The sequence below is a fragment of the Alexandromys fortis genome, unplaced genomic scaffold (genome assembly GCF_014885135.2).
Source record: "Alexandromys fortis isolate MF-2015 unplaced genomic scaffold, M_Fortis_MF-2015_v1.1 scaffold_6, whole genome shotgun sequence".
Lineage (NCBI taxonomy): Eukaryota > Metazoa > Chordata > Mammalia > Rodentia > Cricetidae > Alexandromys > Alexandromys fortis.
The window spans coordinates 19,905,661-19,927,538 of NW_026067902.1; the positions used below are offsets into that span (position 1 = coordinate 19,905,661).

Sequence of the window (21,878 nt, forward strand, 5' to 3'; positions counted from 1 at the left end):
TGGTGTGGCTGGGAGCACTGACCATTGCCAGCGTGGGCTCCACATCAGAAGAGTGTGTGCTTTCCCTTGCTAAATTCTGTAACTCTAGCATTTGGACTTGAAGCAATGTTTCTCAGACACAGAAATTATATCAGGTCAGGCTCAACATTGCATATTGGAGTCTGAAATAGGAGAATTATGAACTTGAGGCCAGTCAAGTGAGACCCTGTCTAAAAATTAGAATCACTAACAGCATAAAAAGAAATTGTCAGAAAGCTAAATTGGATAACTTAATTATTCCTTTACATTGTTCAAATACAAGTGAAAGTGTGTGTCCCCGACTGCTCCTCTCAACCCTTTGGAAGGTAAGTCAGCAGCAGAGAGATTCCTCCTTTTCCGCTGGGGATTTCTCTCATGGAGACTTCTGACATGTGGTATTTTAAATTGTAAGTCTTTCTCGCAGTCTCTCAGATTTTGGGCTAATTATAAGTATTATATATAAGTGCTCTGTAAATATTGCACGCATAAGAGCAGGAAGCAGACACTTGTATGATGACATCTAGGTTCCACACATTTCATCTTAAAATTGTGTGTGTGTGCATGGGTGTGCACAGATGGAGGTCAGGGGTCTACCTCAGCCTTGTTCCTCAGGTGCCATTCACCTTACTGTTTCAAGACAAGGTCTCTTCCTGGGTTGATAAGCAGGCCAGGCTGGACAACCAGTGAAACCCGAGGGGTCTCCCTGTCTCTGTCTCCCCAGCACGGAGATTAGGAGATTATAAGCACTCATTTTAAACGTGGGTTCTGGGGATTGAATTTATGCTAGCGAGGCAAGTGCTTGTCCTGACAGAGCCATCTGCCCAGTTCTCTAAACATAATAATTACAATGACCTGTGGGGTGGGTACTTTTATTTTTCAAAAACATTTCTAGTGCCCTGTTGTATTCTCAGCACTGGGAAAGGAGGCACAGGAGGAGTTCAAGGACAGCCTATGCTACACGACAAGCCCCTGTGCCAAAACAAAGATGTTTAACATGGAAGTTTAATGTACATGTGCTGGAATGCACAAATCTCCGAGTTTTCAACAAGCATAGGAACTCACATAACCATCACCACAATCAGTCAAGGCACCAAACGAACATTTGCCGTGCTCCAGAAAGTTCCTTTCTATCCACAACAGTCAAACTGATACATGTCCAATACAGCTGAGCGGTAGTCTGCCACGTGAACACATCCGTTTGTTGGGTCCTTATGTGTTGATGGACATGTGGGGTTCACGTCTTTGGCTATTTTCACACTGCTCTGAACACGGACATAGATTTTTAATTTCTTCTGCATAAAAATACTCAGGAGTTATTCTGAACACAGATTGAATTTTATAAGATGCCACCAAATGGTTTTTGAAAGATGTCATTTTACTATTATTTGGAAAAAAGGAAAAACTGAGTCCCAGACAGGTCGAATTACCTATCTCAGAATAACTCGCACAAATACAGCGTTCTGGGGTTTCTCTAATAGGGAAGATATTTTAAAAGGAAGCCAAGGTCGGGCGAAGGAAAGGCAGTGGGGTGGTAGGAAAAGACAAAAACCGAGGGGAACCATCTCTGAACTCTGTCCTGAGCGAGGGCGTCTCCCGTGCAGTCAGGGGTCGGCTATCCGGGCTGAGCCCCGGGGTTTAGGCACTCCGGGTCATCTTCTCAGGCTCCCGGCCCGCCACTCCCTGCAGCCCAGACTGCCGGCCCGGAAGCGGTGGCGAGCAGGCGCGCGCAGCAGTCAGCAGCCCTTTAAAGCCGTGACTCCGGGCAGCACGAGGCTGGAACGTTTCCCGGAGCAGTTCTCCGTCTGTCCTGCAGAGGGAGCCACCGCCCCCACCGGAGGCCGGTCCAGGGCGGCTTTGCATCTCAGAGGGGAGGCCCGGAGCCCACTCCGGCTTTTGGCGGGAGCCTTGCAGCCTTGCAGAAGCCTGCGCCCAGCCTCCCCCAGCAGTCAGTCCAGCGCACGTTCAACTATCCTTTTTCTCTTTTGTCCTCTGAGTGATTTTTTTTTTTAAAGGACGCTGCTCATATAGAGAAGCAAAAGGAAACATCTCGGCTGAAAAGCACCCACTCGAAGATTCTAATGGAGTTGCCAACACTGAAGCAGAAATGGAGAAAAAAGATTTTTAAATGTTGGTATTTCACACACACAGCCATTTGAACCAGAAAATGCCATCCAACATACAATGGGTAATTGACTGAGTAGAAAGCAAACACATTTTCATCAATAAAATGGAAACGGCCTTTTTTTTTTTTAGCCTAAAGATTCACTCCTAGGAAGTCTAATTTACTTTCACTTGTCCTTTTGCTCTAATATTTTAGTTTCCTTGAAAGGAAGAAGTGGAAACCTTAAGTGGCCTTGAGGAAAGGAAATGAAAACCCAAGAGGCCTCGTCCCTCCCGACTTGTCGACAGGTATCCCTTGGGTCTCTGGCTAAACACTCCAGAAGTGAGAGCTGGCGATTTCACTAGACGGAGGGCCGAGAAGCCGATCAGTGAGCACTGCAAAATGCAATGTCACAAACACAAATAGTCACTAGTGAAAATTCATTGTGCTAAGACTGTCATCGTCCTACCAAAACTGGACGTGGCAGGAAGCACCTGTACCCCAGCGCTCTAGTTCTGGTTGACCTCAAATTCATTATATAGCTGATACTGACTCTATACTGGGATTATAGCTGTCGGATTGACTGAATTTAAAAAAAAATTAAAACTAAAAATTAAAAAAAAAGTAAAAAAGCGGCAAGTGTTCTTTTCTTATTGTTCTTTTCTGGTTGTTTGAGACAGGGTTTTGCTGTAGCTTTGGAGCCTGTCCTGGAACTAGCTCTTGTTGGCTTCAAACTCACAGAGATCCACCTGCCTCTGCCTCCGGAATGCTGGGATTAAAGGTGTGTGCCACCACTGCCCAGGGCAGCAAGTGTTCTTACCACTGAGTCCTCTCTCAAGTCCTGATTGACTGGCTCTGGATTTTTAATTTTTTTTTTTTAACTATGCTGAGAATCAGAGCTAGGGCTCTGTGCTTGTCTCCTGTCATAGAGCTACATTTCTGCTCACAATTTAACTTTTCAAATAGACAAGATTTAAATAGCAGAAAATAATTTTCTACCTGTTTTTCTTATTTTTCTTTTTTTCTTCTTTCTTTTTTTTTTGGGGGGGGGGTTGGAGACAGGATTTCTCTTCATAGCCCTTGTGGAATTCACTCTAGACCAGGCTGACCTCAAAGTCAAAACTCAAAGATCCCCCTCCTTCTGCCTCCTCAGTGCTGGAACTAAAGGTATGCACCATCACCACCCAGCTAGCCTAGCTATCTGTAACTTTGTGTCTGTGTTGTTTTGTTTTTCCTTTATTTTTTTAACTATAAACTGATTGGCCCATTTGCTCAGGCTTCTTATTAACTCTCATAACTTATATTAGCCCATTATTCTTGTCTATGTTAGCCACGTGGCTTGGTACCCTTTTCGGTGAGGCTGTTACATCTTGCTTGCTCTGTGGCCAGATAAGGACAGCAGACCAAGCTTTCCTTTTCCCAGAATTCTCCTGTTCTCATTTCCCGCCTCTACTTCCTATCTGGTTGTCCCACCTATACTACCTGCCTGGCTACTGACCAATCAGCATTTTATTAAAATACATTTGACAGGGTACAAACCATTGTCCCACAGCACTCATCCCCCCCTTTTTTTAAGGAACAAGAACTCTGAATCTAATATTATTTGTTTAGCTTTTCTCCTGACCATTATCCATAACAACTTGTAACCAACATTCTAGATAAAGGAAAATATTCACAGTCCATTTTGGGGGAATGTGGGTGTAGTTTTCCAGGCTACCTGCTAGTTGGGGGGGTGCTGATAATTGCATGGGGACCTAAAGAAAATTAATAATTATCATCAAGTCATGACTGGCGTATCCTGTGAGGCTTGATCATCTCAGGCAGCAGTCTTGAATCTGTTCTGGATGTAGAACTCAAATATCTGGGTCATCTGCTTCTATCAGGGATTTCTCAGGTGGTCTTCCTTGATCAAACTTGATTTTTCTTAACTCAGAATGAATCCATAGCCTCTCATTTCCTGTGGAAACAAAAGCAAAACCTCTTTTTCGGTGAGGCAGCTACATCTTACTTGTTCTGTGGCCGGGTCAGGACTGTAGACAAAGCTTTCCTCTTTCCAGAATTCTCCTGTTCTCCTGTTTTGTTTTTCAAGACAGGGTTTCTGTGAGTAACAGTCCTGGCTGTCCTGGAACTCTCTTAGTAGACCAGCTGGCCTTGAACTCCCAAAGATCCCTCTGCCTCTGCATTCCAAGTGTTGGGATCGAAGATGCGTCACCACTGCTTGGCATCTGCAACATTTTCAACAAACTGTTCTTCTAAGGCATCTCCCAGACTCTCCTTCACGGTGAGTAAAGGGTCCAAGCGCGGGGTTTCTTCATGTGTGTAGCTCTTCTGTTTGTTGGTCACGGGAAAAGTAGCGCTCCCTACATTGTTCCTCACCTTGCTTTTCCTCTTAGTAGTTTTTTATTTATTTTGAGACAGGATCTCACTTATAGTCCTTGCTTATCTGGAACTTGCTACGCAGGCTGTCCAGGAGCTCACAAAAATCTGCTAAGCCTCTGTTTCCCTAGGGCTAGGACTGAAGGTGTAGGACACCACCCTCAGCCCCACCCCCAGCCTTAATAACTTGAAGGTCTCACTTCACGGAGAGCACACATCTCATCACTCTTTTTTAATAACCCATTGCATTAGTATGATCCATATTTTAATTATTCAGCTCTCTTATCTACGGGCATTCAGTTTTCCGCAGTAATTTTGCTATTGCAAACAAATTAGAATGGCTATTATGCATATCATTTTGCACTTCTATTTTAGCTAAGTTCCTAGGATTGCAGTTTGCAGAGTAGCGAGTCATGCACTTCCAGTTTGGAGTGACACTGTCACACTCTCCCTGCTGGGCTTTCCCACACTGTGCCCCATCTCCCTTATTCTCTCGCCAAAGGAGCATTATCAAAGAGTCAGCTTTTTTTTTTTTTTTTTGGTTTTTCAAGACAGGGTTTCTCTGTGGCTTTGGAATCTGTCCTGGAACTAGCTCTTGTAGACCAGGCTGGCTTCAAACTCACAGAGAGAAATCTGCCTGCCTCTGCTTTCCAAGTGCTGGGATTAAAGGTCACCATCACCCCTGGTGATGATGGAGTTTTGTGGTGTCTGTAATGTGATATGTGATATGTCACATTACAGGTGACGGAGGCCTGTAATCCAGAGTCAGGAAGTCTGAAGCAAGAGGAGTCTGAGTTGAAGGCCAATCTAGGTTATGCAACCTCCAAAAAACTATGAACGTGCTGGCTGGTGAGGCAGCTCATTGGTGTGAGGGCTTGGGAGAATGTTTGCCGTGTGTTCAGGAAGCTCTGGGTTTGACTCCCCAGCTCTGCAAAACCTTAGCAAGTGCCTGTAATCCAGGAGACGCAAGGATCTGGAGTTAAAGGTTATCCTTGGCTGCATAAAGAGTTCAAGAGAAAAGAAAAAGCTGGGTGGTAGGAGTGAATGCCTTTAGTCCCAGCCCTCGGGAGGCAGAAGCAGACAGATCTGTAGGTTCGAGGACAGCCAGGGCTACACAGAGAAACCCTATCTTGGAAAAACAAAACAAAACAAAACAACAACAACAAAAAAAAAGAATTCAAGGTCACCTGTCTTCTCTCTGAGTTCCAGGCCAGATTTGTTTACACTGCAAGTTCCAGGACCGCCAGGACTAACGTAGAGAGACCTTGTCTCTGAATAAACACATAATAAGTGAGTACAGTGTTCAGGGTCAATCTGGAATGTATGAGTGCGCCGTCTCAGAAATAAACATGAATAAATAAATATAACAAGCCAGGTGGTGGTGGTGCACTCGTTTAATCCCAGCACTCGGGAGGAAGAGGCAGGCGTTCAAGGCCAACCTGGTCTACAAGATCTAGTTCCAGGACAGGCTCCAAAGCTACAGAGAAACCATGTCGAAAAGCCCAAAATAAATAAATAGATAAATAAATAAAACAAGCAAATAAATGATTACATAGTTTTGTGTATGTGTGTGTGTGTGTGTGTGTGTGTGTGTGTGAGAGAGAGAGAGAGAGAGAGAGAGAGAGAGAGAGAGAGAGAGAGAGAGAGAGAGANGAGAGAGAGAGAGAGAGAGAGAGAGAGAGAGAGAGAGAGAGTTCCACACGGATAATCCATCATGTCAGTGAGTCATGGCAGCAAGGAACAAATATGGCAGTAGGAGCAGAAAGCTGAGGGCTCATGTCTTGAAAGGCAATTAGGAAACAGGGAGCAAACTAGAAAGGCCCGCCTCCAGAGACACTCCCTCCAACAAGGCCTCAGGTTCTAATCCACAAATAGTGCTAATAGTGCTAACTGGGGACCAAGCATTAAAACTCAACCCTGCAGGTGCCTCCCACCTTTTGTTTGAGACAGGATTGCTTATTGGCCTGGAACTTTGTCAAGTAGGCTAGGCTAGCTGGTCAACAATTGCAGAGAGTCTCTTGTCTTTTCCCCCAATCTTGCGCATTTTGGGTTTACAAGCATGGGCATCTTTTCTGGGGATCCAAGTTCAGGTCCCCACCCTTTAAAGGCAAGTACTTGACTGACTGAACCACCCACCAGTGCCTTGTCTTTTGTTATATTATATATTATGTAATAATATAATAATTTGTGTGCATGTGGTTTTGTGTGTGTGTGTGTGTGTGTGTGTGTGTGTGTGTGTGCAGGGGAATTGAACTAAAGCCTCAGGTGGGCTAGGCACACACTCTACCTAAGCTATAGTCTTTGTTTTGCTAGTGCTTTTTAATGACTCGGGGGCTGTGATAATGGATAGTATTGATGGCTCAGTATGGAAACACATCTCAATATTTTGCATTCATCCTTATGGGAGTAATTTCCATTTATAAATTGAAGCAGAAGTGGAGAGCTGTTCACCGGCCTGCAACGCTCCTCTTGCATAACGCTGTTCGGGAGAGACTTCCCCGCCTGGGAACTGGATTTCCAGCTCCCGCATATTTCAGGGAACCCATGTGATAAGTTTGTATTAATGGCATGGAATAGAAGCGATCCTGCCCCACTTTCAGGCCCAGTTAGAAATGGGCGTGCCTTTCCCAAGTGTTCTCTGTGCTAATTGGCTGCAGAGGATAGCCTGATTTTAGAGGCTGGCAGAGTCACGTGATAGAAGAATTGCCGGAGCCTCGACTACCAGAAAGAGGACAGTTCCACTGCCTAGGAATGTTAGCTCTAAACTGTTCCGTGATAAATAGTCTCCAGTTGCGTAACACCTCTGAAATGCTGGAGCTACTGGGCTACAGCAGCGAGTGTCGTAAAGCAAAGCTCCTCTCCCAGCTTATAGTTTTCTGGGATAGAACTTGAATGTGGACCACAGATCAATCTTCAAGGTCAGCTCTGTAAATTTGATCCTCTGAGCCGGGCAGTGGGGGCGCACGTCTTTAATCCCAGCACTGAGGAGGCAACAAGAAGAAATTTTGGTATGTATTAAAATGATATGGCTAGCTGGGTGTGATGGCAAACACTTTTAATCCCACACTATGTAGGGAGAAGCAAGTGAATCTCTAAGAGTTCAGGGCCAACCTGTTATATACATAGGGTAGCCAGACCCTGTCTAAAAAAATAAATGCTGGCTGGGCTGTGGTGGTGCATGCTTTTAATCTCAGTACTCGGGAAGCAGAGCCAGGCAGATTCAAGGCCGGCCTGGTCTACAGAGTGAGTTCCAGGACAGCCAGGACTGTCACACAGAGAAACCTTAAGGAAGGAAGGAAGGAAGGAAGGAAGGAAGGAAGGAAGGAAGGAAGGAAGGAAGGAAGGAAGGAAGGAGAAGGGAAGGGAAGAGAGAGAGAGAGAGAGAGAGAGAGAGAGAGAGAGAGAGAGAGAGAGAGAGAGAGAGAGANGAGAGAGAGAGAGAGAGAGAGAGAGAGAGAGAGAAAGAAAATCAAAGCTTTCAGGGATATTGGTTTGAAACCATTGTAACGGGTGTATCTGCTATTATTAGTTAAGATATGTAGCAGTTGATAAGTAATGAAAGAAAAGGGGTTGTTTGTGGTGCATGAAAGAAAGAAGGGACAGTGATCCTCCATGAGATGCAGATCTCTCCCAGGCTAGAGGACTATAGCTTCCAGGACTGTGAGGAGCTCAACGGTAGAGCACTTGCCTGTGAGGCTCTGGGTTCACGTCTCAGGAAGCTGAGGCAGGAAGATCCCTTGCGTCTGAGACCAGTTTAAGCAATGAAGTGAGACCCTGTGTCAACAGGAAAAAGAAAGCACAGGAAAAAAAAGAGGGGGGGGTCCCAGTGTTTTAGACTGTCCTGTGTATTCCTGTGTATTCTCTTGCGATGGGTCTTTCTGACACGGAGATTTCTTATTAATTATGAAAGTTTGACCTTAGCGTAGGCTTGTCCTGCTAGCTTTTATAACTTAAATGAACCCATTTATTTTCATCTATGTGCTGCCACATGCTCGTGGCTTTTACCTCCCCTTCTGCACATCCAGCTTCCTCTGCATCCAACTGGTGACCCTGCCTTTGCCTTTCTTCCTCTCCAAGTCCTCTCTGTCCCCAGAAGTCCCACCCAATCTCTTCCTGCCTAACCATTGACCATTTAGCTCTTTATTAAACCAATCACAGTGACACATCTTCATACAGCCTAAAAGAATATTCTCCAACACTCTCTGAGTCTAATGATTCCCCCAAACATATATGCTTCCCTTTATTTAGAAGATTCTTTGTATTTGAAAACCAACATTAAAAATGGCCCTGTGAGCCAGGTGGTAGTGGCGCACGCCTTTAATCCCAGCACTTTGGAGGCAGAGGCAGGCTGATCTCTAAGATGAAGACCAGCCTGTCCTTCAAGAACTACACATTAAAAACCCTGTTAAAAAAAAAAAAAGCCGGGCAATGGTGGTGCACGCCTTTGATCCCAGCACTCGGGAGGCAGAGGCTCGGCGGATCTCTGTGAGTTCGAGACCAGCCTGGTCTACAGAGCTAGTTCCAGGACAGGCTCCAAAGCCACAGAGAAACCCTGTCTCGAAAAACCAAAAACCAAAAACAAAAACAAAACTTTAAACAAAACAAAGCAAAAAAAAAAAAAACCCAAAATAATGACATTGTGTCCTGTATCTGTAATCTCAGCTCTCAGGACATGGGGGGCAGGAGAATCAGAATTCATGGTCATCCCCAACTACATAGTAAATTGGACATCAGCTTGGGATAAATGGAATTCTGTCTCAAAAAAACCAAGGGGAAGGGGCAGGAATCAAAAATAATAGATTCAAAACTTGAAGACCTGCAAATTTTTTCACGTCAAAATGCATACTGTATAAGCAAACAGGACCTCACTCTAGTCCACCTCTGTCTTGGTGCTGACCTCAGTGGCAAAATGATATGTGTTCTGAGTGAAATCACCATAGCAATAATAAATTATCGTTATAGGCCTCAGGGGGGCAGCATGCTGCAGCGTAGTGGAAATTCAATGAGTCTCACAGAATTTTACATTTCTAGTAGCCAAGTTAAAGAAAAAAAAGTAAAAAAAAAGATCGGGGACTGGAGAAATGGCTCAGTGGTTAAGAGAACTGACTGCTCTTCCAGAGGACCTATGTTCAATTCTAAGCACCCACATGGCAGCTCACAGCTGTCTGTAACTCCAACTTCTGACACCCTCACACAGACATACATGCAGGCAAAACACCATAAAATAAAAATAGATACATTATTTTTCAGAAAGAAACAGATGAAATTAATTTCAGCAATGTATTTTATTTATTTGTCTAATCTTATCTATCTATCTGTCTTGGTTTTTCAAGACAGGGTTTCTCTGTATAGCCCCAACTGTCCTGGAACTTGCTCTGTAGACCAGGCTGGCCTCTAATTCAGAGATCTGCCTGCTTCTGCCTCCTGAGTGCTGGAATTAAAGGCATATGCCACCACCACCTGGCTTAAATATATTTTATTTTAATCTAACAAAGACTGTGTATCTAGTGTGGAAAAAATTGAGATGCTTTGCATCCTTTTTGCACACTATTTTCATATTTCACCCCTTTGGCACCTCTCATTCCGCTCAGATGGTCATAGTCCAAGCTCAGTTACTACCCTGCACGTGGGCAGTGGCTGTGGCATTAGAATGGCCTTAAAGACTTCAGCCATGCTCCTCATTAAATCTTCACCAACCCTCTGTATCAGATTTATCATTTATATATGATCGCATTTTTTTTTTCCTAGAAATGACCCTAAGACACAAAACTGTGATGGGAGATTCAGGCTGAAACCCAACTTTCCTAGTGGCCAGTGCAACCCCACCCCACAGGCAAGGGCATAGATACAGAGTCAAACAGAACTGCTTTGGAATCCTGTTTATGACATTTACGAGCTGACTTACCTCAGGCCTGTATTGTCACACTGACATTTGGTTCCATTGCATGAAAGATGGTGCTAATAAGAGCCCTGAGAGATTATTGTAGGATTAGGTGAGATAACGCATGCAAAGTGCGGCGAGTACCCATCGCGGCCAGTGCCCCTCAGAACAGGGTGGTTATTACCTTGACAACCAGCCTGAGCTCACTCCGTCTTCCACACAGCTTGCCAGGAGCTTTTTCTTCTTCTGCAACAAGGTTGATTCTTAATGTGTGACTTTTTACTGAGAACCAGCAACCTGGCTGGTTGTTCTGACTCCAAGGCCAGTCTTGTCCCTCTACACACTGATATTATCTTCCAACACCACGGTGTGACGGCACAACAACCCTCAAAGCAAGCCTGGAAATGTTTGAAGTCAGACTGCACAGTCCCATTGTGAGACCCCCCTCTCCAGAGTCATCCAGGCCTCGAGGCTCACAGGCATTCCTGTCACTTGATTCTGGGACTGTTTACCCCTTTGTCCCCTCTGAAACCTTCTGAGCAGAGGATGCAGAATGTCCCCAAGTAGGAGTTGAGTGTTCTTGCAGCCTCCTCTCTGCCTGCCACCAGTATCCTCACTTATCTGTAGTGTTGGTAACATGACCCATTGCCCCAGTGCCAGGCTTAATGCCCACAAGCCAGCAACAGAGTGTGTTTTACCACCCTGAAAGAAACACTTTAATAAAATATGTGGCTGGTCTATCAAACCCTCAAGTAGATATACTATGGTGTGTGTTCATCTGAACACTCTCTCCCAGTAGTGACTGTCCTGTCCCTCAGTGTATTTTAGCATATGTGCCTTCACAGAGAAATAGGGTTACTAAAGACAGGTCCACGAAAGATGGATAAATAAATAATGAATTAATTATAGTTTCAGTCACACATTCAACATATATCTGCTGAACCCTTGCCACAGCCAGGGCTTAGGAAGAGAGCTGGAACAAAGAAAAAGGACAGAATTGCTACTTTTGCGGTCCTCTGGAGGGGACTGGAGCTAGCAATCAGATATAGAATTACAAACTGTAGTGAGAGCTACACAAGAGAGGGACAGAGTGATGGGGAACAGGGTGCAGAGAGCTGATCTGGCTTGCCGGAGGGAGAGAAAGAAGGCTCTTCTCAGAGACCTACAAGCAAGCAGCTGAGGAGCACAGTCCCTGTGACGGACAGGAGTGTAGGGACTCATCTCAAAAGAAGGATCAAGTCAGTCATTCTGGTCTTGAATTAATTTACAAATGACAACATCCCCCCTGCCCCAACCCTCCAAGACAAGATTTCTCCATATAGCTCTGCCTGTCCTGAAACTTACTCTGAAGACCAGGCTGGCCTCGAACTCAGAGAGATCCACCTGCCTCTGCCTCCTGAGTGCTGGGACTAAAATTGTATGCTACCATTCCTGGCTAATGACAACATCTTAAACAAGGGGGGGGGAGGGGGAGATAGCTCAGGAGGTAAGAACACTTACTGTTTTTGTCAAAGATATGGGTCCGCAGCACCCATGTCAGACTGCTCACAACCATCTAGAACTCCTGGTCTGGTAGATCTGACACCCTCTTCTGCCTGTGTGGGCATCTACATGCATGTGGTGCACATATATATACATTCAGGCACACATATACACAGAAAATAAATACATCTTTTTTTTCCATTTTTTTTTTTTCGAGACAGGATTTCTCTGTAGTTTTGGAGCCTGTCCTGGAACTAGCTCTTGTAGACCAGGCTGGCCTCGAACTCAAAAAGATCTGCCTGCCTCTGCCTCCCAAGTGCTGCGATTAAAGTCGTGCGCTGCCCGGCTAAATAAATACATCTTTTTAATAAACGACTGCTTTGTTTTATGTTCATGAGTATCTCACCCACATGGAACTGGAGTTACCAATGACTATGAGCTGCCTGTGGGTGCTGGAAATGGAGCCTCTGCAACAACAGCCAATGCTGTGAACCACTGAGCCGTCTCTCCAGTCCCAACAACAATTACACAACTACTACCATGTCTCCTCCTCTTCCTAGATTTTAATTTTCACCAGGCGGTGGTGGCGCATGCCTTTAGTCCCAGCACTTAGGAGTCAAAGCCAGGGGGCTCTCTGTGAGTTTGATGCCATCCTCCTCCTCTCGCTAGGCCTCCTCGTCAGAGTGACATTGTCTTTAAATCCTGCTGGGCAATCCCTGACCTAATGCCCTGTGTAATGCCCAGGGAAGACAGGGAAATCTGGAAGTCCAACTACTTCCTTAAGATCATCTAGCTTTTGGATGATTGCCCAAAAGGCTTCATTGTGGGAGCAGACAATGTGGGCTCCAAGCAGATGCAGCAGATGCGCATGTCCCTGCGAGGGAAGGCTGTGGTGCTGATGGACAAGAACACCATGATACGGAAGGCCATCCGGGGGCATCTGGAAAACAACGCAGCTCTGGAGAAACTGCTGCCTCATATCCGGGGCAATGTGGGCTTTGTGTTCACCAAGGAGGACCTCAGTGAGATTAGGGAGATGCTGCTGGCCAATAAGGTGCCCGTTGCTGCCTGTGCTGGAACCATCGCCCCATGTGAGGTCACTGTGCCAGCCCAGAACACTGGTCTGGGGCCGGAGACGACCTGTTTTTTCCAGACTTTCCACGTCACCACTAGAATCACCAGGGGCACCCTTGAAATTCTGAGCGATGTGCAGCTGATAAAACAGGAGACAACTTAGGAGCCAGTGAAGCCGCACTGCTGGCCATGCTGGCCATTTCCCACTTCCGCTTTGGACTGATCACACAGCAGGTGTTTGAAAAGGGCAGCTTTTACAACCTGGAAGTGTTTGACATCACAGAGCAGGCTCTGAACTCTGCTTCCTAGAGGGCGGCCGAAATGTCGCCAGTGTTTGTCTGCAGATTGGCGACCCGACTGTTGGCCCAGCGCCGCACTCTATCCGCAGTGGATACAAGCGGGTTCTGGCTCTGTCTGTGGAGACTGCGTGCGCCTTTCCGCTCTTCTACATAGCGAGTTCCAGGGCAGTCGGGTACACGAGACTCCATCTCAAGAAAAGATTTTCATTTAGCCTTCTCTCCAGCCCCCTGCCTGTCCTGCCTTGACTCTTCCCTCCCCTCCTCTTGTCTCCTTTGCTTTCCCACTTTTTCTCCCTTTTCTTTGGAAGAAATCATGGGTTTGAGACAGATTGAACTGGAAATATCTTTTTAAACATTTATTTTGTTTATTATTAACATGTGTGAGTGTGTATATTCTATGTGTGGCATGTGAGTGTGGCACATGGTGGCAGGCTGTGTGTGTGTAGTCTGTACGGCATGTGTATGTGTAACGTATGTGTTTGATGTGCGTGGCTGTGTGCTATGTATGCTTGTGTATGGTATGAGCGCCACAGACAACTTCAAGGAGCCAGTCTTTAGTTTATCACCATCACGGGTTCCAGGGATTGAACTCAGGTCAACAGGCTTTTACAGAGATCAGTCTTTACCCACTAAGCTAGCTCATCAGTCTGGAAGTAACTTCGAGACACCTAAGAAGTATGAATTTTTTTTGGGGGGGGGGGGGGGGGGAGTATGGTCTCAGCCCAGTATATTCCCATCCGCAAGCATTGAGATTTCAGCTGAGTGTGTTTCAACAAAGTATGGTCAACAGAGAGGTCAAGCAAGAAGCCTGAAGATGCCCAGAGGGTCCAGGAAGTCAGAGATCATTGGTGACCATGGGAAAAGATGTTCTGCTGGGAGGCTGGAGTCAAAGAATGAATAGGAAGTTAAGAGATGGGGCAATGGGTGTAAGCAGCTCCCTTTAGAAGCTTGGTTTTCTATTAGAGCATGCAACTCGGCTGCTAACACCTTCGCATTAGAATTCACCGCAGCCAGTGTCATATTTCAATAGGAGGAAAGCCATCGGTTGTCAATGAAAACCCACATACTAAAGCGGAACTGTGCCCACCCCTCCCCGCAAAGCCGTGAAGCCCTGATTCTGGGAGATTGCTGTGTATATCACGGAGGCAACAAGACAAATGTTCTTCATTTGGGGGATGCACCTATAAACCTAAACAGCGTGATCTGTGTGTACAGATGGTTAGGGAGACAATGACTGATATGGGGCCTTTTTCAGCCTGCTCATCTACTAGGAGGAAGTGGTAGAAAGAGACGAATCACCATGATGGATGCTTGTATCAGAATTGGTGACTCACAACATGCATCAGCACCCAGGTCTCCCCACACTGCCGGTGACACTTCCAACTCTGCTGAGGCCACCGTAAAGCCAAGAGGCAGAGGCACATGACACTCAGTCCAAGACCTCCGTGGGAAGGGAGGTGGCTTGGGGGACTGGAACACATAGTAATGTCACGACTTTGACATTCTTTGCCAGAGCAGGCTATTACGTTAGCCTTTGTAGATCTCAAACCTCAGACATTTGACCCATTTGGAGACACCAATGTCATTTACTTGGCACTCAGTAGAAACCAACACACATGCTCAAATCTAACCCTAACTGTTGACATCTAAAACCTTCAGTCTGGAGGCCTGGGCTATAGAGTGCTTGCCTGGTATGCATGGAGGCCTGGGCCTCTCTGTGATGTCCTGAGCTTGATCCCTAGCGTCACAGAAAACCATAACTATTCATGTTAATGGAGGGAGGACTCTAAGACATTCAAGGTCATCCTCAGCTACATAGCCTGGACTGCATGACATCTGCCTCAAATGTGTGTGTGCACATTTCAGTGACAGTTCTCTGCCTTGTAATTTATCCTTTTTTTTCCCCTTGGAATAAGCAGATTCTGGAAAGTTGATTGATACACATGTTGGGAGAATAGAGAATGTCTGAAAACTTTTGTTTTTGTTGTTTTTTTCCAAGGCAGAATTTCTCTGTGTAGCCCTGACTATCCTAGCATTCACTATGTAGACCAGGTTGGCCTTGACCTCACAGAGATTGCTCCCTCTGTCAAGTGCTGGGATTAAAGGTATGTGCCACTATGCCTGGCATTAATGTCTGAAACTTTCATCAAGATAAGCATATCACAATCACCAGAGACGCCTCACCAAGAGCAAGAACACGGGTGATTCCTTAAAACCAATGCACACTTTTTGTTGTGGTTTGACGCAGGGTTTCTCTGTGTGGCAGTGGCTGTCCTGGAACTTGATCTGTACACCAGGCTGGCCTCGAACTCAGAGATCCACCTGCTTCTGCCTCCCAAGTAACAGCTCAGTATAAAGGCAGAGGCAGGAGGATCTCTGTGAGTCTGAGGCCAGCCTGGTCTACATATCAAGTTCTAGAGCAGCCAAGGCAACATGGTGAGACCTTGTCTCAAAACCAAACCAAACCCAAAACTTCACTTTGGACATACTTAAAATGTTCTACTTCCTCGACTGTGGCTTTCAGAGATGGGGTCCAGGTCTGAGTATCGGCTAGTGCCTGTTATCTATGAACAGACATCTGGTCCTTGCATCATCCCACTCCTCACTCAGGTTGCAAAAGACCCCAGGCTCCGGCGTATGGCATGATCACTGCCATTAATAACAAGGGTAATGACGCCAAGTGTGGCAGTGCATGCCTTTAGTCCCAGTACAGGGGTGTGTGTGTGTGTGTGTGTGTGTGTGTGTCAGAGGAAAGCAGATCTCTGAGAGTTCAAGGCCAACCTGGTCTACAGAGTGAGTTCCAGGATAGCCAGGGCTATGCAGAAAAACCCTGCCTCAAAACAATTAAGGATAATGACAGTACATTTGAAATTTGCTAAAAGTAGATCTTAAGTATTTTTACCACACACACAAAGAGATATGAGGTGGTAAATGTTAATTGGCTCGATTGTGGTAATAATGCATAGTTCAGGTATGTATATATACATACATATATATATATTTCAAAACATCATGTTGTACCACACACACATACACTTGTGAGCTTATGCTTTCTTTTGAGGCAGAATCTCCCTGTGTAGTTCCAAGTCCTGACCTCTGCCTCCAAACTGCCAGGATTGCAGGTGTGCACACCACCCCTGCTACACAGACAGCTTTGATTTGTCAATTGTGCTACAACATAACTGGCGTTGAGAAGGTATCTGGGTTTGGGTATTTCTGGAGGAGAATTGAGGGTACAGACCCACAAAGCAGGATGGCCGTGCGGACTGAATCAGACTACCCGGAGTGTTCTGGAAGAGTCAGTCCTTACCTGGGGCAGACAACAGCCCGGCAGGGACTAAAGTAGGGGGGCAGGGGGGTGGGCCGGGGCAGGACCCCCTGCCTGGAGAGTGAAACAATACAAATTACAATCACAAAACTCCCCCCTAGGGCTGCCAGCCCTAGTTTAGGAACTGAAGGAAAATAAGAAAGAAAAGGCTATTCTGCTTTCTGAGGTGTTTTTTTCTCAGGTATGGTGGATGCTTTCAGAAACCTGACTGGGCCTAAGGGATGAAGTGAGAGACGATGTGGGAAAGGGGGGCTTCAGGAAAAGCCGGCAAACAGCAGAGCCACAGCCCCCAGCGTGGCTTTGAGTCCTGGCTGGGAGAGAGAGAGAGAGAGGGAGAGAGAGAGAGAGAGAGAGAGAGAGAGAGAGAGAGAGAGCGAGGGGGGGGGGGGGGGGAGTTCATACTCCTGGGCTTTTCTACGCTGCGAGGAGGCCTTGGCTGCTCTGTTAGCGAAAGCCTTGGGAGCTCTTGGCCCTCTGTGCTGTAAGCCTTGGGCTCTGGTTTGAGTACATGGCCTCCAATGTCTTTTCATCTGTCCGGANGAGCCACAGCCCCCAGCGTGGCTTTGAGTCCTGGGGGGGGGGGAGAGAGAGAGAGGGAGAGAGAGAGAGAGAGAGAGAGAGAGAGAGAGAGAGAGCGCAAGAGGTGGGGGGGGGGTAGTTCTTCCTACTGGGCTTTTCTACGCTGCCAAGTGGCCTTGGCTGCTCTGTTAGCGAAAGCCTTGGGAGCTCTTGGCCCTCTGTGCTGTAAGCCTTGGGCTCTGGTTTGAGTACATGGCCTCCAATGTCTTTTCATCTGTCCGGACAACTGTGTGTTAGCATTTTAAGACAATGCGTTTACATTATCTCAGAACACTTATCACTCTCAGACTCAGTTCTGTCTTCCACCACGAGGGTTATGGGGCGAGAACTGAGACCCTCAGGCTTGACAGCGAATGCCTTTACCTGCTGAGTCATCTTGATGGCTTCGATTTTTTTTTTTTTTTTTTTTTTTTATGAGAGGCAATATAATCCAGTGTTTCCAGAGAAGATTCTGGAGCCAGCTGACCAGAGCTGAAATTCCAGCTCACCTATTAACCATCTTTGTGACCGTGGGCAGTTCCTAACCCCCTCTGTGCTTCAAGTTCCCTGTCTATAAAATAGTGTGATAATTGCATCTGCTTCGTTGGTTTTTGTAAAGATAAAGCAAGATCACACACAAAGGCCAGATCAACCCAGGTACTAGCAACACCTAGTAAGTGTGAGCCATTTCTTGTGGCGTTTGAGGGTTTGGTTTTTCGTTTCTTCCCAGCTCCCTTGGAGGGCCTGTCCTGAGTCTTTCTTGCAAGTTGATGGCTGCTCAGTCCTCACTCAGGTGGGGAGAGGCGGGTGGGCATCGGACCTGCCTCAGGGTCGATGAGCTGCCAGGGCCGAGAGTCCAGCACATCCTTTCTCTCCATTCCCATTCCTCTTTCCTCCCCACCCCCTTTTCCTCTTCCTATCTTTTCCTTTGGCTGTGTTTGAAGTCTGAGCCTGGAACATGCTCTACCACTGGGCTACACCCTCAGCTCCATCGTTTCTTATTTAAAACATACTTTGTCTTCTGTTTGGTTACACAAAGATAAAACTTAATAGAAAGCTAGATTGATGGTTTTACTCTTTGTTTACTTGTTTTCAAGATCATGTCTACCATTTTCTCAAGCTATTATTGATTAATTTATTTACTTAATTTTTGGTTTTGTTGGTTTTTGTTTTCTCTTGGTTTGATTTGATTTTTCGAGACAGGATTTCTCTGTGTAACAGCTCTGGCTGTCTTGGAACTAGCTCTGTAGACCAGGCTGGCCTTGAACTCACAGAAATCCACCTGCCTCTGCCCCCCAAGTGCTGGGACTAAAGGTGTACACCACCATCTTGTGACTTTGTTTTGCTTTTTGACTCAGGACCTCCCTGTTATGTAACCCTGGCTGTCCTAGAACTGGCTATAAAGACAGGCTGGTCTAAAACTCACAGAGATCTACCTCTGAGATTAGAGGTATATTCCACAACACTTGGTCCTCCAACTTTGTCTTTTCTTTTTCTTTCTTTCTTTCTTTCTTTCTTTCTTTCTTTCTTTCTTTCTTTCTTTCTTTCTTATTTATTTATTAAAGATTTCTGTCTCTTCCCCACCGCTGTCTCCCATTTCCCTCCCCCTCCCCCAATCAAATCCCCCTCCCTCGTCAGCCCAAAGAGCAATCAGGGTTCCCTGCCCTGTGGGAAGTCCAAGGACCACCCACCTCCATCCAGGTCTAGTAAGGTGAGCATCCAAACTGCCTAGGCTCCCACAAAGCCAATACGTGCAGTAGGATCAAAAACTCATTGCCATTGTTCTTGAGTTCTCAGTAGTCCTCATTGTCCGCTATGTTCAGCGAGACCGGTTTTATCCCGGGCTTTTTCAGACCCAGGCCAGCTGGCCTTGGTGAGTTCCTGATAGAGCATCTCCATTGTCTCAGTGTGTGGGTGCACCCCTCGCGGTCCTGAGTTCCTTGCCTCGTGCTCTCTCTCCTTCTGCTCCTGATTTGGACCTTGAGATTTCAGTCAGGTGCTCCAATGTGGGTCTCTTCTGTCTCTGCTTTCCCTTTTTTTTTTTTTTTTTTTTTTTTTTTTTTTTTGAGACACGAATAGCCCTGGAACTCGCTCTGTGGACCAGACTGACCTCGGGCTCAAGAGACCACGGGCCTCTGTCTCCCGGAGTGCTGGGATTAAAGGTGTGTCACCACAACCTGGCTTTCCAGATATTTTAAAAACAGAGATATGGACGCAGGTGTGAACACAATAGTCCCAAAAAGTCACTTTTTTTTTTTTTTTGGTTAAAAGTGTCCCATCTTCAGCGGCTTCTGAATTGCTTTTGTGACTTGGGCCAGTAAAATAGTGTCCGGGACTATTTTGTATATGGATTATGTAATGGAACAGAGGCAACCTGGGGCCAAGGGCCCCTTACCTCTCAGGAAGGGGTTGATTGATCTCTCCCAGTTGCATTTGAATTCATTCTAGCCTTTATCACAGGGATTTCTAGAAACAGAAAGATGGTCATGGGCACAGTAGGGAGGAAATTAGGTTTCTTCCGGCCCCTCCCCCATGTTTATCCAAACTGTAAACAATCCCCTTCCCTTTACCGATTTTTCTTCCCAACAGTGGTTTTGTGGACCTCGGTGCCTGTAACAGGGCAGGCTACTTCCATAAGTTCTGAGTTCTAGGGTAGGAAACAGAATCTCAAGACCACAATTTGGCTGCTATACTCATTGCTTCCTTGCTCGGACACTTCTCCTAGTCTCCTCAGTTGACGCAATAGCAGACAGACGTAAACACTAATTGTTGTACTGATACATTCGAAATAGCTTATGAAGTCCTGATACTTCTAATATAAATCTAAAACTAAAAGAGAGTGTTTGTTTGTTTATTATTTGAGGCGGAGTCTCATGTAGCCCAAGTTGGCTTTAAGCTAAGGATGTCCTCAAATTCCTCATCCTTTATGCCTCCATCCCCATGTCCTGGATTACAGGCTTATTACTACAGCCAGCCATATCACTACACTATTTTATTTATTTATTTATTTATTTATTTTGCATCTGAGTGTGTGTGGGCTCACATGACACAGCACACATGTAGAGGTCAGGGAACTTTGTGAAGACCACTTCCTTTTTCCCTCCTCTTCTACGGGGGATCTGGGAGTCAAACTCAGGTCATCATGCTTGCATGGCAAGGGGCGGTATCTGCTGAGCCGTCATCTCCCGTTTCTGTCGCTATGCTTATATATGAATAGCCTTTGGTCTTTACAAGATAAATTTTCCTTTGTGAGCCTCATTTTTAGCTCGGTCACTGTATATTTAATACTCCCCACCAGTCCTCTGCTTGATGTTTCTCTAATCATTTTGACAGTCTTAAATGAGTTTTTAAGACTGTCTATCAAAGTTAGATTAATCAAGTGTTCTTCAGAGAAACGGGCCCAGTCTGATATAGGTATATTAGAGAAAGACTTATCACAGCGAATCCGCTCATATGGTTATGGAGCCAAGAAGCCTCGAGATCTGGAGGAGCTAGAGACCCAGAAAACCAAAGTTCCAGTTCAAGTCCATAGTCTTGACAGGTAGACAAGGAGCTGGGTGTCTAAACTCGGGCCCGGGATAGAGGAGAGCTCTTGGGGTCTGAAAGCAGAAGTGCAAGTCTCTTCTTTGAGGGTGAGAGTGTCCTTCTGTCTTATTCTGGCCTTCTGCGGATTAGATCCAAGGCCCACCCACTCGCTGAAAGGCCACCTGCTACTCAGGCTGCCTATTTGAATGTTAAAGTCCTCCAAAGACACCCTGAGGAGCTACCCAGAATAACATTCAACCACTCAGTCAGGCTGACAGAAAATTAGGCAGAATTGAGTTTCTAAATTAGTCGTAAGAATGTTTGGCTAGGAAGCACGAAGTCCTGGGTTCAATCCCAAGTACCTGCCCCTTAAAAAAAAAAATCCCAGAAAGTAGAAGCAAGAAGACTTTGATGCTGTCCAGATCAACTGTCTATTCCACCTGCTAGTTCTGAAAGTCTGCACTGGAGCTGGTAAGCTCTCATACGAATGACTTTGATTCTCAGGCCAATGTCCATCTCCCAACGTTCCTAAGCCACTGGAGTCAGTGGCTGCTGAAACTAGCAGTCAAACTCCATTCTACAGAGACAGAATCTGACCCTGGCCACACAGATGTAGAGGGACCAGGGTGAACGTGGCTCTGCTGACTCAGCCCTCCACTCCCCTCGACTCTCCTGGAAATCCCCGGAGGACAAGGTTCACACCAAGAGGACGACGTTTTCTACTCTGTGGTCCATGGTTCATGGGCTGATTTGCACAGACATTCCAAGCCCCACAATCTCTCTGTGACTACTTCAGTAGGGTAAATCCTCAGATTTAGGATGGCAGAGAAGAGAGAGAAGAAGAAAGAGGTTCTTAGACGGGCTTACTATAATTTAAAACTTCAGGATGCTAGTTTTTCCATTTCTTGAGCCAACCAATGATGCTATTGGGATTATCAAAGCAAGAGAAAAATGTAATAGGAAAAATTGTGCAAACGAAAGAGGATACTTAAGATAGACACACAAAGCCAAGTGCAGGCACAAGCCTATTGCTCAGCTGTTTGGGAGGCTGCAGTAGGAGGAGTTTGAATACCCCTCCCCCAACAGCAAATTCCACTTCCTTTTTGCTGTTGTTAAAAGACATGATCTTACTATGTAGCCCCGGCTGGTCCGGAACTCACTATGTCAACTAGGCTGGCCTCTAATTCACAGAGATCTGCCTGTCTCTGCCACCAAGTAGTGAGATTAGAGGTGTTT

At 46.0% G+C, this 21,878-nt stretch overlaps 1 pseudogene; it reads left to right on the top strand.

Annotated features, from left to right (window-relative positions):
- Positions 1–8,919: 8,919 nt before the first annotated feature.
- Positions 8,920–14,856, top strand: LOC126494195 (60S acidic ribosomal protein P0-like; annotated as a pseudogene).
- The last annotated feature ends 7,022 nt before the right edge of the window (positions 14,857–21,878 follow it).